The sequence below is a fragment of the Mustela putorius genome, unplaced genomic scaffold (assembly GCF_011764305.1).
Source record: "Mustela putorius furo isolate JIRA1106 unplaced genomic scaffold, ASM1176430v1.1 tig00000407_pilon_pilon_pilon, whole genome shotgun sequence".
Taxonomy (NCBI): Eukaryota; Metazoa; Chordata; class Mammalia; order Carnivora; family Mustelidae; genus Mustela; species Mustela putorius.
The window spans coordinates 7,345,616-7,356,411 of record NW_025421373.1 but is presented as its reverse complement, the minus strand read 5'-3'; the positions used below and the strand labels follow the sequence as shown (position 1 = coordinate 7,356,411).

At 36.8% G+C, this 10,796-nt stretch overlaps 1 pseudogene; it reads left to right on the top strand.

The window, feature by feature from the left end:
• The first annotated feature begins 1,417 nt into the window (after positions 1–1,417).
• On the top strand, positions 1,418–2,190 carry LOC101669944 (annotated as a pseudogene).
• Positions 2,191–10,796: the final 8,606 nt, after the last annotated feature.

Here is a 10,796-nt window from a genome sequence, read left to right as displayed (position 1 = left end):
TTTCTGCAATCCCTCCATGAATGTGGTATTGCTTTTAGTTTACTGTTTTCCTAAGTGGAAGCAGTTCTAGAGACTTTCCTTGGCCTTTCCCACAATAATAGCCCTAACTCCACAGGTCAGGGATTTAATGTGGGCATCCTGCTAGTGGTTGAGTGTGTCTATTCCAATTACATATTCTGGGGCTGGGAAATTAACCACAGGATAGGTTTGAGGAGCCACAGAGCATACTATGAGATAGACTTGAGTTAATATTCCATTGATCATTTGATCTCTATAAACCCCTACACTGATTGGTGGTCTACAATGATGTTTATGTCTCCTGGAATTCATGTCAGTTCAGAGTCAGTGTCCAATAGTCCAGAAAAGGTGTGATTATTTATTTTACCCCAGTGCGTTATCCTGATAAAAAGCTGTAGGTGCCTTTGGAGAGGGATGTGAGAAATATTAGCAGTACAAATTTTTGTCAAGCCTCCCCCTTCATTCAGATATTAGTCGGTAAACTGGCTCAAATCTGGGAATTAATTGAGGGGCTGTGACTCTCTGTTTTTACATTCAGGTTAAACTTTTGTTCACTTGACCTAGAATTTTTCTGCTTATACAAATCAAGTAGAATTTAGTCATTGTTGTTGTTGTTGTTTTAAATATCGATTCCACTTTTAGGAACACCACAATCAAATAGTCAATGCCATAGATTTATGTAAGTCAGATATTCCAATTGCTGCTTTGTTTCTGTCAACCATTACCATAACCATGCCAACCTTGCCTTTGGTGATTAAGTGCTGCTACTTGGCCCCTGCCTCCCTGAAACTCAGTTACTCTCATTGCATTTCGATTTCTCAATTCCGTGACAAGTTCCCATGGTAAGGTCTAACCTATAGAGAAGAACTATCATAGAGTTTTTCGAGGATGCCAAGATTCTCCTTACCAGTTTATTTCTCACAGTAATGGTGAAAGGCAAGCCTTTTTTTTTTTTTAAACCTTCCCAGAGTAAGTCTCAAATGACAAAAGTACTCTAACATTCCAATCTTTCCATGGCTTTGAATCCTTCTCCATTAAACCAAGGCAGGTCTGGCATTTCTAATTTGTTTTCTATAAGCCACCTTTTAGTCCATGTTTCAGCCAACCAAACAAATAAATCATGAGAGTCCTTCCTAACTCGCCCATCTGCAACATTAAATGCAGAATCTCTGCTTGGTGAGATTTTAGCCTGATCCAAATTTATGTTCCTTCCACCATCCCACACCCTCAATATTGTTTTACACACATACTCCACAGATTTCTGTCTGTATAAATTAGGAAACTTAAGTAGTTCTTTTGGAATATAGTATACTTTTTTATGAGTTATACTTCATACCTCACCTTTAGGGCCCTGCTGCAATAAGTCTAGTTATAGCCCCTTTTTTTGCCTAGTGCAACCATGGTTCATGATCCCAAGAAGCCTCTGAAGCATGTAGCAGTTCCAAAGCATTGGATACTGGATAAACTGACTGATGCCTTTGCTCCTCATCCAGCTACTGGTCCCCATAAACTGAGAGATTATCTGCCTCTCATCATTTTCCTAAAGAACATGCCTAACAAGAGATAAAATGAAAAAGATCTTTATGCAATATTCTATTAAGTTTGATTTCAAGGTCCAAACTGATATAACATAGCCTGTTGGTTTTATGCATGTCATCAGCATTGACAAGACTGGGGAGAATTTCTGTCTGATCTATGACACCAACGGTTGTTTTGCTGTTCATTGGATTACACCTGAGGAGGCTAAGCATAAGTTGTGCAGTGTGAGCAAGATCTTTGGGGGGACAAAAGGAATCTCTCACCTGGTGACTCATGATGCTCGCATCATCTGGCTATCCTGATCCCCTCATCAAAGTGAATGACACCATTTAGATTGATTTGGAGACTAGGAAGATTTCATCAAGTTTGATACTAGTAATCTGTATAGGGTGACTGGAGGTGTTAACGTGGGAAGAATTGGTGTGATCACCAATAGAGATACACCCTGGTTCTTTTGATATAGTTCACCTGAGAGATGCCAGTGGCAACAGCTTTGCCATCCAACTCTCCCAGATTTTTATTATTGGCAAAGGCAACAAACCATGGATTTCTCTTCCCTGTGGAAAGGGTATCTGCCTTACCATTGCTGAAGAGAGAGACAAGGGACTGGTGGCCAAACAGAGGAGTGGGTAAAATGATCCCTAGGTAATGTGATCAGAAGTCTTTATACTTATTTAAAGGTCATACAGTACAATTTTTAAAAAATGAGTCTGGTTGTAGGTCAAAGAACAAAGAGGGTTTGTGGTAGTGGGTCATGAGGAGAATCAACATTGTTTTGCATAGCAGCTACATCAAAGGAGGCCATTACAGTGTCCTCAGACAATGCAGGCAAGGTTAATCCCCTCAGAACATGGTGAGGGTGGAGTGGGTGGAGAAGCTGCTGCCATGACTAGTAGTGGCTTCACCACTACTACTGGGGTGGTGAGGCCATTTCTCCTGATTGTGGTAAGTCTATTTCCACTGGGAGTAAGGCACTTATTTCTGCTTAAGGCGGTAAAGAAGCTTCTTTGACTGCCAAAGAAGATTCATCAGAATTTAGGGGCTCAATGTCCCGAGCTTCGTCACACATCTTTATTCAAGCTTTATTCAAGCTTACAAGATCCCATTATTTCCCCATCAGTGTCCCCACCTTAACATTCAACACCCCATGAAAGTGGGTGTTCAAATTGTAGTGTAATTGAGCCAGATGCAGGATGAGATTATGTGTTTGATTTTCAGCAATCTCAGTCCTATAACTATTGAAGACAGGGATCTCATTTCAGGGCACCCCAAAAAGCTTTAAGGTTTTTATGCTTGAACTGAGAATTTGAATCCCTGAGTTCAACCTTTCCTTTCACTGTTTTGTCTAGCTAATTGGGAGCAATCAGAAATCTCAATATATTTCTCAGTTTTCCAGAAATGTTCTGAAGTATCACATGCACAGTTTTCAGCCCCATGCTTCTTATAAATGGTTGATTAGGAGTCCAGTAGTATCTTGGAATATCGGTGCCATCTTTACTTCTGGAAATAGATTCATTAGTATCTCTAAATTTAATCAGGTTAGAGATGTAATTCTGAAAAGCCTAACATCAACCCAGAAAAACAATCCTTAAAATTCTATTCTAGTCTGGTTTCTCCAGCAAAACAACCCAATAGGATGAAAGATACACACACACACACACACACATACACACACACATAAAGAGATCATAAGGAATTGATTTATGTTGTTATAGAGGCTAAGAAGTCGCAGTCCTCTTTAGGTAAGCTTGGAGACTCAGGAGAGCTCATAGTATAATTTTGGCTTGAATCTAATTGCTAATGGTGTAAGTTCTAGTCCAAGTCCTTTTTCTTTTTCTAATCAGGCCTCCAGTGGATTGAATAAAGCTCATCCACTTTAGGTAGAGCAAGCTGCTGTCCTCAGTCTACCACTTCAAATATAAAGTTCATCCAGAAATGCCCTCACAGACATACCCAGAATAATGGTTAGCCAAATATCAAGGCAACCTGTGGCCCAGTCAAGCTGACACATAAAATTAACCATTATGTTCCTTCTCTATTCCTCATTTATATCAGTATGGTTGTATAGATTCTTCTGTTTCTTTCAATGGATTTCATATATATATATATATATATATATATATATATAATTTATATTATATTAGATATAATTTATATTAGATACAATTTATATTATATTATATATTATATATATTATTTTGGTGCTCAAATTGTCTCAGATTTGGTTTGTATCAGCCACTTTAAACTGTTATCTGAGTCACTTGACATGCTTGCATTTTTCTTTTAGGGACTTTTTTTCTGGCATAACAATCTATCCCAGGCTCACTTTATACTTTCTTTACCCAGCCTTGAAATTTAACTGTTTCTCTAAGAAGGTTTGGTTTCTTTTGACAAAAGGTGGTGTTTAGAAGTGAAGATCTTGGTGTTTAATGTGCTTATTGTTACCGGGTGGTATTGTTGCCACAACCATTCAGCAGAAAGAGGTAGGAAAAGTATTTGTATATGTATTTATATAAGCAAACATATCTGCTTTTCAAATCTACCTATGTATGTGTATATGTATGTTTATGTGTCTGTTTTAAAAAATGAGTTTCTGTACTCTCAATTTCCATCCAGCACCTAACACATTGACCAAAAATTTTTCAAACACTCTTCCTTTCTATATTTATAAATCCCTTCTATGGCCTCAAAATATTTACTAACATGCCCAGTTTTACCTGTATGTAACCAGTCTTCCAACCATAGCAGCCACATCCTCAAGGCCTCAGCCTCACTGCTGCTCTTTCAGCCTCTCTGTCATCTCTTTGGTCCTTGGGCATGCTTCTGTCTCCACATCTCATGGTCAAACTGTCACCTCCAAGGGGAGAACAAAAGGGAGCTTCAACAACTCCTTACTATTGTATTTTTAAATATAGTAAAACTTTGAATATATAGATTAAATCTTCACAGATTCAGATATTCATAAGAATTCTCCAAGGTCTTTGAAGAATTAGTAATTCTGTTGAGGCATGAATTTACATTAAACATGCAGGGTTATGGTTAAGAGAAAGTCGCTTATTGTGGTAGTTTTAAACATATCCATAAATTCTTTGCTACTCTTCCCATTAAGAAGTAGAATCTAATTCATCCCATGAATAAGGGCTAGCCTTAATGACTTGCTTTTAACAAATAAAATATGGCAGGAATGATACCACATTATATCCAAGGCCAGATGCTGTAAGGTGATCTATTTCTCTTCCTCTTGGGATGCTTTCTTTGGGACCCAGCCCCATGCTGTGAGGAATTCCAGCTATATGGAGTGTTCATGTCTAGGTGTTTTGACCTGTATTGTAGCTGAAGTCTCAGGCAAAGCCCAGCATTAACTACCAGACACGTAAGATGACTCCAGTCCTCAGCCATTGATTGACTATAACCACATAAGTTACCCTGAGCAAAATGGCCTAGCAGAGCCCAGTCAACCTGCAAGCTCATGAGAGAGAATCTCAATGAAACATTTGGATTTCCTGCTGAATTTAAGATGGTTTATTATACAACAGTAGATAACCAGAACATTTGTCTAATGACTGTGTCTATCCACGTATCTAGAATCTGATCTCAACATAGATTTGCCATTTATATGTAAGTATAGTAACGTACTTAATTATTCTAACAATCCTATCACATAGACATTAAAATCCCCAGTTTTTAGAGTTGATGAGTAATATGTTATCATGGAAACGAGAAATTAAGTCTTAGACAATGTTAAAGTTCTGCTATAATTCATTTTTGTTTCTTTTTTTCAAGATCTTAAACCTTGAGTACTTCAAAGACTTATTCAGTCATTCTTTTCTTCCTTCTTGGCTCTTCTTTCTGCCCCCAATTTCCCAAGGTGACATTTCTCAAGGTGTAATGTACTCTACTCTCTTTACAGTCTTTCTCAGATGTCTTCTTCTCTCACTATAATCATCATTTCTAAACAGATAAATTTCCCTGTCTGTATTGATAGCCCTGAATTTTTCCTGCATTTGTATTTTCCAGTTCGTCATTTCCCTTAAACATTTGTTGTCATGTTACCTCTTCAGCTTTGTTTCCTTTGCTTCCCTGGGTTCTCTGATTTTTTTGTATTTGTTCAACTCTAATCATCAATGCATTCCTATCAGCTCAAGTGGTGATAAAGGGTTTTGAAGAAAAATAAACAGTATTAAAGGGAGATACCTATGTACAGGAGGTGGGAAGTCCTGTTTTATATACAATGGCCAGGGGATTCCTCTGTCATAGAGGAGAGCTGAACGATACAAAGAGAGATCCACAGACATATCTGAGAGAAGATTATTCTAAGCTGAGGAAACAGTAAATGAAAAGGCGGTGAAGCAGAATGTATTTGGTGTGGTCAAGAAACAAGGAAGACCACAGGGATAGAGTAGAATGAACAAGGGGAAGGATGTGGAAATGAGATCAGGGAAGTTGAGGTGCAACTCTTCCAGAATGGTGATGGTCATTCTAAGGATTGTGGCTTGACTCCATGTAAGAAAATCATTGGACTGCAGGCTTTGGACATAATGTCATCTGGTTTATGTATTAAGTCAGAACATTGATTATCATGGTATCCCCTCTCTAGAAATGCCAGCAATCAGGCAATTCTTTATAAAAACAGGGAAATCTTCCTTTAAAAAAAAAAAAGATTTTATTTATTTATTTGACAGAGACACAGTGAGAGAGGGAACAGAGGCAGGGGGAGCAGGCTTCTCAATCCAAGGACCTTGGGTTCATGATTTGAGCCAAAGGCAGACGTTTAATGACTGAGCCATCCAGGTGCCCCTTACATCTCTCTCCTTTTAAAGAAACCCATTTAACCTATGGATTATTATATTAAAGTTTAAATCATAGTATATTCAATATTTGGAGATTTCAAAATTTTATGAGCTTGTTTCTTAATTTTGTTCTGCTTTTCTTTTCTTTGATTTTACTATTCTGCAACACAATTTTAGTCTCCAAAGTAATACACATACATGGTTTAAAAGACAAATATTGGTACACGTTATAAAAGAAATGGTGTTCCTTTCCTTTCCCTTTCCTACCGCTGACTCCTGCTCTTCAGTGGTAATGAATTGTAATTCTTTTACCTATATTTAGCACACCTAAGTAATATGTTTATACTGTCATTCTGGATTTTTTTTCAGTTTTAGATATTACCTGTTTATTTCTTCCAGAGAGTATAATGATACAATCCTATCATGTACGGCTCTTGTGAGCTACATATATGTTCTCAATTCCCTTCCACATTTTCCCTATATCGTTTTTTCAATTTTTGGATGGGTCAGTATTCAGTGTTTGTATTATTATGGCCATGAATATATTATTAAACCATGTTGTATACTATGATTATTTTCTTTGCTTATATAACTTTTCTTTCTCTCCCTTCCTTCCTTTCTTTTCTTTTTTCTCTTCTCCCTTTCTCTCTTTCTTCCATCCTTCCTTCCTTTCTTTCATTTCTTTCTTTTCTTTCTGTTAATTATTCCAATTTGGTTCTTTTGTAGTTGCTTGTGTACCTATATCATTAATTCTTTTCAAACTCTCCAAATGCACTTTAAAATCAGTCCTACCTTTTTTTTCTATAAGGTCAAATGCATCAGGTAAACTTTCTTTTTTATTATTATTATTATTTGTTTTCTTGAAAAGCCATCCCTTCTAGAGCGCTCTGTTGTTTTGCTCTAATCTGGACAGGGTGTTCTCTAGATCTGTTGCCTCTTGTTACCCTTGGACATTTTCCTCTTTCTAGCACTTCACTACATTACCAACCCAGAAATAATGCCCTTTAGCTCTCTCTTATACTATAGACCCTATTTCTTGGGTCTTTTCTTTTCTTTCCTTTTCTCTTCTCTTCTTCCTTCCTTTTTTTTGGGGGGGGGGGCGGGAATTACACTGTATCTTCCATTAGCTTCCTATGAAAGATATCATCAAAGGTAGTTTTTTTTAGACTTACATATCTGAAAATATATTTATTCCTTCGACAATTTGATTTTGAACTCTGGCTTACAAATCTCTCTCTCTCTCTCTTTTTTTTTTCCCTTAGAAAGACACTGATCTGTTACCTAGCTTTCTATGCTGTTGAAAATTTTGATATTTGATTTCTGATCTGTTATTACATTCTGATGTTTGGTTAACATGAAAAGACAGACTTTATTCATATGCTCAGCTAATCCTCATCTAGGAGATTCCCTGTTTTCATAGATATCTTGCGTTTCTAATTTCTGACCATTTCTAGATTTTGCAGTATAAATTATCCTGCTCTTATTTGACATTGTTTTCTGTTGGCACTTAAGTTTTAACTTATCTGTTCTGTTAAATTAGGGAGTACTCAATTATTTATGTTCCATCTTCTAAAACTATTTTTTTTTATTTTTTTTTTAAAGATTTTATTTATTTATCTGACAGAGAGAAATCACAAGTAGATGGAGAGGCAGGCAGAGAGAGAGAGAGGGAAGCAGGCTCCCTGCCGAGCAGAGAGCCCGATGCGGGACTCGATCCCAGGACCCTGAGATCATGACCTGAGCCGAAGGCAGAGGCTTAACCCACTGAGCCACCCAGGCGCCCCTAAAACTATTTTTAAATCTCTTGTTTTCTTTGTTCTTTTCACTCTTTTTTCTTGTAGGGTTTATACCTCTTAGAAACTTCTTTGATTGATTTCTGGACTTTGCAAGGATTAAATATGTGTTCAATATGCCATGTTTAACAGGAAGATACAGATTTCAGAATTTTAAGAAACAAACCTATCCTTCTGCCTTTGTTTAAAGAGCTTCAATTTCCATATACAGTCTACTATAAAGCAAATTCCCTAATACTGTAAAGTAACATCTGCTAATAAAAAATTGCTAGATAGAAATTGAATTCATAAATGCAGTCAAATGCTCTACCCCTGAGCTATACCCCCGAATTCATAAATGTCAAAAACATTAGTCAGGGTCTAATGTGATAGTATTAGGCATCAAGAGGGTATTAAAAAAGTATATGATATGGTTTCTTCTTTTAGGGTGCTTACCATTTGTTGAGATGATAAGGTACACACACTATCATATGAAAGAGTTGAAGACTTCATTAGAAGTATAAAAGAAATACTGGAAATGGACTTGAACAAAAAAGTGGATGATTTAATTAAGTAGAATAGATAAGGTAGGTATTTCTGAAAAGAATGGGAATGTATGAGTAAATGTATGAATATAACATAAAAACATTCTAAAAACTGGGTGGCTCAGTGGGTTGAGCCTCTGCCCTCAGCTCAGGTCATGCAGGGTCCTGGGATGGAGCCCTGCATCTGGCTCTCTGCTCAGCAGGGAGCCTGCTTCCCCCTCTCCCTCTGCTCTCCCTACCTCTCTGCCTACTTGTGATCTCTCTGTCTAATAAATAAATAAAATCTTTAAAAAAAATTCTAAAAATAAAATATATTTGAACACTGGCAGTTTCCGACCTACTTTGTCCATTTTATGTAATCTTCTTTTTGGTAGGGGGTGGGGATTGAAGGTAGTAGCAACAATCAATTACAAAGAGTTGTTAGTGACCTTAATTATTTACAGTCATTGCAGGCCTCAAAATGGGTTTTTCTTCAGACATTCTTTGAGTCTTTCTGTTTTAGCTACATAATTCAAAGTGGAGATCAGCCCCTGTGTCTGGCAAAGCTAGACTTAATTGGATTAGCAAAAGCAAGTCTAGAATTTTAAATACCAAATTTGTGCACATTCTTGGCATTCTACACCCATTGGAGGCATTTTGGAATGTGTAAAAGTCTCCAAAGGGTCCAGACTATCCAATCTATCCACTTGGGCAAAAATTTCAACTGAGGAGGCTACATTTTCATTTTAAAATGTTTTCCAATTGCTCAGTATACCACTGCAGTTTAGCAACTTGTTTGTGAGCCTAGGTGTATCAGAGAATATACCTCCATTCTTTTTTTTTTTTTCCTATCTCCCTAGATCGTTGCTAGGCCTTCATTTGCCCATATGTCATTTCCCACATTTGATAAGTGAACGTTGAATATAATTTTTGTATTCAAATATGTGAGTTCTCATCCAAATGTCATCCTCAGTAAGACAAGAGAATGTTAATATCCCTTTTATCCTTCCTATCCTCATCTTTAGTCCTGGGAGTTTAACTTGCTTTATGAAGTTTAACTCTGCTAATAGCCTTCAGTCTTCCTCAATGTTTAATTCAAATCTACTACTCTGCCATAAAGCCATTCCCAATTCTAATATATATTTAACCCTATATCACCTGAATTGTGTTTTATTTACCACAGACCAGACATTTTAACATGTACTATTTCTTTAATAGTATGATGTATACTTGATGTGACCAGTCACCCTAGATTGATCAAGAAATAAATTTCAAGGATGGCTGAGCTCACTTAAGTGGCTCAGTTAAGTGAGCCACTTAACTGGCTCAGTCAGTTAAGTGTCTGACTCTTGATTTTGGCTTAGGTCATATCTCAGGGTCCCAAGGTCAAGCCCCATGTACTCAATGAGGGATCTCCTTGAGATTCTCTCTCTCCCTCTGCCCTGTCCCCCATATTCACATGCACTCTCTCCCCACTAAAATAAATAAATCTTTTTTTTTTAATTTCAAAGATGTCATATTACATATAGAATGCAATTTTGCTGATAATTCAATCCTTTATTGGACTTACACAAAAGTGGATCAATTGGTTTCACTACAACTGATTGTAACCAATTATAACTATGTTTCAATTGCAGTAATTATAGTTAAAAATAACCATCTTTCAAGACATGTATGTTTCCCTTAAAAAAGTACATTCTATAACTAGATTTTTGAATGTGAAAAATATTTCCACCTCAGAAGTTAATTTTCCACCCCAGAAAAATATTTCAAGTTCAGGTATCTTGAAATTTATGGATAAAATGCTTTTAGTTTGGAACTGTATGTTTGGTGAATGGAGTTTTACAAAGAGAAAATGAACATCAAAACTTCAGCTTAATCTTCAGTAGTCTTTGTACAAATCCTCCCCTTGTACCCTAACTTGACTTTGAATTTAGTTCTATCTAAGGGAAGACTAGTTAACAACATGTATCATTTTGCCTTTGCATTCTTGGTTTCAAACACTCTCTTGATTTTTTGTTTCTCTGGATTTGGAGACCAATCTGTCTGCACTTTTTACCAAAAAAGGGAAGGAAAAAAGGGAGGGAAGGCAGGAGGAGTGGAAAAGAGGAAGGAAGGAAATCTCTCAAGTTGTATTTTTCATTGTCGTTTGT